This window comes from Salvelinus sp. IW2-2015, unplaced genomic scaffold, assembly GCF_002910315.2.
Source record: "Salvelinus sp. IW2-2015 unplaced genomic scaffold, ASM291031v2 Un_scaffold1804, whole genome shotgun sequence".
NCBI lineage: Eukaryota > Metazoa > Chordata > Actinopteri > Salmoniformes > Salmonidae > Salvelinus > Salvelinus sp. IW2-2015.
Genome location: NW_019943177.1, coordinates 231444 through 237778, shown reverse-complemented (window position 1 = coordinate 237778; position 6335 = coordinate 231444).

Sequence of the window (6335 nt, the reverse complement as noted above, 5' to 3'; positions counted from 1 at the left end):
GCTAACCTTATTTAGCATGCTAACCTTATCTAGGATGCTAACCTTATCAAGCATGCTAACCTTATTTAGCGTGCAAACCTTAAGTGGCATGCTTACCTTATCTAGTAGACTGACCTTATCTAGCAGACTAACCTTATCTAGTAGACTAACCTTATCTAGCTGAATAATGTTATCTGTTGTTGCTACACCTTATTTAAAATATATTTTTTAAAAGGTTGTGGTAATATTCCATTCAGTACAGATATTTCTAGGCGGCTTAATTTACCTTGTCCTGTGGCTCAACTAATCCCATACCTGGGGTAAGTTGTGCCAAGAGAACACTTTTTTTGGACARGCTCTGTTTTCAAAACTGTAATGTTAAAATGTATTTGGTTTATTTACAGAGATACACAACATCCTGAAATATACACTGAGTGGACGAAACATTAGGAACAGCTGCTCTTTCCATGACATAAACCGACCAGGTGAATCCAGGTGAAAGGTATGATCCCTTATTAACGTCACTTGTTAAATCGACTTCAATCAGTGTAGATGAAGAAGAGGAGACGGGTTAAAGAAGGATTTTATAGCCTTGAGACATGGATTGTGTATGTGTGCCAGTCAGAGGGTGAACGGGCAAGACAAAATATTTAAGTGCCTTTAAATAGGGTATGGTAGTAGGTGCCAGGCGCACGTGTTTGAGTGTGTCAAGAACTACACCGCTGCACTTTAGTAACCCTACCTACATGTACATAATTACCTCAATTACCTCGACACCGGTGCCACCKCACATTGATACATTGACTATGTACTGGCACCCCCTGTATATAGCCCTGTTATTGTTATTTACTGTTGCTCTTTAATTATTTGTTTTTGTTATCTCTTACCTTTTTTTTTAACTGCATTGTTGGTTAAGGGTTTGTAAGAAAGCATTTCACCTTCTGCATTCGACGCATGTGACAAATAACTGGGCAGAGTTGCAAGAAAAAATCCATATCTCAGACTTGCCAATAAAAATAAAAGATTAAGATGGGCAAAAGAACACAGACACCGGACAGAGGAACTCTGCCTAGTAGGCCAGCATCCCGGAGTTGCCTCTACACTGTTGACGTTGAGACTGGTGTTTTGCCGGTACAATTTAATGAAGCTGCCAGTTGAGGACTTGTGAGGCGTCTGTTTCTCAAACTAGACACTCTAATGTACTTCTCCTCTTGCTCAGTTGTGCACCGGGGCCTCCCACTCCTCTTTCTATTCTGGTTAGAGCCAGTTTGCGCTGTTCTGTGAAGGGAGTAGTACGCAGCATTGTACGAGATCTTCAGATTCTTGGCAATGTCTCACATTGAAAAGCCTTCATTTCTCAGAACAAGAATAGACTGACGAGTTTCAGAAGAAAGTTCTTTGTTTTTAGCCATTTTGAGCCTGTAATCGAACTCACAAATGCTGACGCTCCAGATACTCAACTAGTCTAAAGAACGTTTTATTGCTTCTTCAATCAGAACAAACGTTTTTTAGCTGTGCTAACATAATTGCAAAAGGATTTTCAAATGATCAATTAGCCTTTTAAAATTATAAACTTGGATTAGCTAACACAACGTGCCATTGAAACACAGGAGTGATGGTTGCTGATAATGGGCCTCTGTACACCTATGTAGATATTCCATTAAAATCAGCCGTTTCCAGCTACAATAGCCATTTACAATATTAACAATGTCTACACTGTATTTCTGATCAATTTTATGTTATTTTAAATGGACAAAATATGTGCTTTTCTTTCAAAAACAAGGACATTCCAGGTGAAGCTGGTTGAGAGAATGCCAAGCGTGTGCAAAGCTGTCATCAAGGCAAAGGGTGGCTACTTTGAAGAATCTCAAATATAAAATATATTTTGATTTGTTTAAAACTTTTTGGGATACTACATGTTTCCATATGTTTTATTTCATAGTTTTGATGTCTTCACTGTTATTSTACAATGTAGAAAATAGGAAAAAATAAGGAAAAACCCTTGAATGATTAGGTGTGTCCAAACCTTTGAGTATTACTGTATATATTTTTGTTTTTTTTATTGTGAGTTATCAGGGATAACTGTAGCACCCCTACTTCCCAGTGGGCTATGCCTGTAGCTACACAGACTCGTCCTCAACAACAGTTCACAACCACAGAATTACTCAAAGCTGCCAAGACAACAAGCTGCAACCAAACATGGGCAACTCTCATTTGGTGCCAACTGAAGTAAACAGAAGAAAACAGGGAGGAACCTTTACCAGAATTTCTCCAAAAGAAACTCTTGTTTTCGTTGGAAAATCGTTTTCAGTTTGAGTAAACAGTTTCCGTTGCAAAAAACAMTTTAAAGCCGTTTACTACGGTTTGGTCTAAACGAATACATCCCAGGTAGTCATTTTTAACTAGGCTGACTTTGGTCACCGGCCTGTTGCCGCCGCGATGCAGAACAGACGGTGCACCGGGGCCCGGGCCGCCCACCTCGGCCCAGTGGATCACCGGACCACCGATGGAGGTGAACAGATGGCAGAGCATTAAGTGTGGGAGCGAGACCGATAAGGAAGAGACGTGAGAGGCCAGCAGCTAAACGGCAGCCATCAGCCACTAGTACGTGAAGGCCTTCTCCTCCAGAACGCACATCAGAGTCTGAGTGTTGTCATTTATTCATTCCTCCAGATTAACAACAAGTTCTCTCTTGCTAATAATACAACTTTAAACAGATAACACTGCAGATGAGAGTTTTAAGGAAGTTATAGCAAACATATGTAGTGGTAAACGAGAGTTGTTTTAATGGTAAAACCAATAATATCATTGGTTAAATGCTTAGCTCATTCTTCACCTTACTCATCTTTCACAAATCACTAATAGGCTGTATTGTTTTGTCACTTTACACACCTTCAATATCGACCTATTACTGCTCACTAATCAGCCCAAGCTTTAATCAATGATATTCATGTGTAGCCTATCCTTTAAAAGGACAAATTTGAGTTGATGTCGTTTCCGCTTTTTATGGAGAGGTGGTGGGACGGAACTCCAAGTCAATGTTGTTGCTGTTAGATTAGATTTCTACAGATGTGACGTTCGTCGTAACGAGGAGACCAAGGCGCAGCGTGATTTGAATACATTCATCTTTAATAAACGAAGAACACAAAGAACACTAAACAAACTAACAAATAACAAAACGAACGTGAAGCTATAAAAACTGAGTGCTGACATGCAACTACACATAGACAATAACCCACAAAACCAAAATGGAAAAATGGCAACCTAAATAGGATCCTAAATCAGAGACAACGATAAACAGCTGTCTCTGATTGGGAACCAATTCAGGCCACCATAGACATATAATAACCTAGACTAACAAACACAACTAGATATATAAAAAAACCTAGACAGGACAAACAAGCATACCCACCCTCGTCACACACCCTGACCTGACCAAAATAATACAGAAAAAAATAGATACCTAAGGTCAGGGCGTGACACCAGAATTGAGATTCTATTTCAAAATTGCCACTTTCATATTTTCTCCTTTCCAGTGGCGATTTTAGCATGTAATCTTGGATGGGCAAAAAAAAAAAAAAAACTGTGTGGATCCATGCCAGCAAATCCACTACACAACACAACACATTAACATTGACAAACGGTGCCCACAAACTTTTTGGATCTACATTTTATTTTTATTTTATTTATCCGTTATTTTACCAGGTAAGTTGACTGAGAACACGTTCTCATTTGCAGCAACGACCTGGGGAATAGTTACAGGGGAGAGGAGGGGATGAATGAGCCCAATTGTAAACTGGGGAGTATTAGTGACCGTGATGGTTGAGGGGCCAGATTGGGAATTTAGCCAGACACCGGGGTTTACACCCCTACTCTTACGATAAGTTGCCATGGGATCTTTAATACCTCAGAGGCAGGACACCCGTTTAACGTCCCATCGAAAGACGGCACCTTACACAGAAGCAGTGTCCCCAATCACTGCCCTGGGGCATTGGTTATCTTTGTTTAGGACAGAGGAAAAGAGTGCCTCCTACTGGCCCTCCAACACCACTTCCAGCAGCATCTGGTCTCCCATCCAGGGGACTGACCAGGACCAACCCTGCTTAGCTTCAGAAGCAAGCTAAGCAGGGTAAACTGTAGTAGCTGAGCTGATGGTGGCTGACTTGCTAAATACATAAAGGAGTCCCGACAGCAGTCCCAACATCTTACCACTGCTACACCTGACTATCAGTGGAAGCCTTGTCTGGCAGCGAAACAGTTCATTCAGCCTCATTTACTGCCTTTTAAAAAAACAGCTGATGTGGCTGACTTGCTAAATACAAATGTGGTTTCTACTGACTATTGATATGTACAAACTATGGCGTAAGGGGATGACAAGCAGATAAGAGGTAATAAATAATTTCGATTAAGACATTAATGAGCGAGCTAGGACAGACGTAGTCAAATTAACAAATTGTTCAGCACTTTTGAAAATGTAAAGCAATAGAATTCAAAACATTGTCCGTCCTTACAATGTTCTCCCTGTACACCAAGTCAGAACCGTAGGATATAAGAAAGGGGACATATAAGCAGACAATATTTGATTACATTTCTCAAAAACAGTTTTAGGCTACCTAAAACCACCAAGTCAGAACAGTAGCAAAATTATGAGGTGAAAAATAGACCAAATTATTAGGGTAAGGCACATGGGCTACTAACAGTTTACTACACAACATACACTTAGTATTGCTTTCTTAGCTACAGTATACATCTCTCCCTGGCATATTACATCATTTATGCAGCAGTAAACAATTACATTTTTGGACTCACCTTGTTGTGCTGTGCTCACTTGAAGAGTTCGGCGGACAGGAAGTGGTCGCGGCAGAGGTGGTGCGGGCAGGACCAGGAAGGTGGTGCGGGACCAGGAAGGTGGTGCGGAGGACCAGAAGGTGGTCGGAGGGACAGGAACGGGGTGCGGAGGGACCAGGAAGGTGGTGCGGAGGACCAGGAAGGTGGTGCGGGAGGACCAGGAAGGTGGTGCGGATGGACCCAGAAGGTAGGTGTGCGGCGGACCAGGAAAGGTGGTGCGTGAGGACCAGGAAGTGGTTGCGGAGACCAGGAAGGTGGTGCGGAGGACAGGAAGGTGGTGCGGAGGACCAGGAAGGTGGTGCGGAGGACCAGGAAGGTGGTGCGCGAGGACCAGGAAGGTGGTGCGGAGGACCAGGAAGGTTGGTGCGGAAGGGACCAGGAAGGTGGTGCGAGGACCAGGAAGTTGGTGCGGAGGACCAGGAAGGTGGTGCGGAGGACCAGGAAGGTGGTGCGGCGGACCAGGAAGGTGGTGCGGCGGACAGGAAGGTTGCTTCTTGGGCAAAATTTGTCATCAAAGTCTGCCATTTTCTGGATTGATGGTGCTTTCAAGACAACATGGAACTAAAAAAAAAATGTAATCATGAAGCCGTCAGTGATCTTCAGGTCGTCGCTCTAGAAAGAGKGCCGAGTTCTGAATTTACAATTCCCGGTTGGATGAAAGTTCAAAACATATTTTCCCAGTCGTAGCTCATTTTTCCCCCGAGTTCCCAGTTGTCTTGAACTCATTAAAGTCAATTTTTTTGCAGTTCCGAGTTAACAGTGGTTTTGAGCTCGGCACTAATCGATCCTCATTGACATCTTGGCCAATGTTGAATGTTTATAATTTTAAACTAGGAAAAGAGACCCTTAGTCTTAGACTTGGAACCACACAGCCACTCCACTGAATAGCAGGCTGATGATTGCCTCRCAATGCTTGCAGTTAGCCACTGACTCTTTACAAACYACTCATTGTTGAATATGCAACTTCCAACTTGTTTTTTCTATTTCTCTTCAGTATTTCTCTTCATATGACAAGGAATAAAACTGATTTGCTAGTAGATTATTTTCGACTTGATTCATGATTCATGATGATGACTGCTAGCTAAGACTGTGAAAGTATGATGTTGACATGATCAGTCCAATCAAAGCTACTGTAGATATAAGGTGATTTGATGTCATTTTATCTGTGGCCAATGACCTTGAGCCTTCTTGGATGGGCACTTCTAATGTAACTCTATGGCAGCACCCAAGGGGCTTGGATTTTCTAGCTCTACCCTTAGAGTTGGTGATGACGTAGTGTCCCCATATGTGACAAAACACTGAGCCAATCACTGTGCAACGTTCCGTATTTTCCGCTGGCTTGCTCCACCACCACAGAAAAGCACTGAGCTAGGCTGAAACACCTGCATTTTGGAGCTGCCTTAATCAAGAAAACAAAAACAAGAGCCCATGTTTGTATGCGGCTTTAATAACTCAACTTTTTACATTGTTTGCAAACTGATATGTGACACGTATGAATACCAAAATAA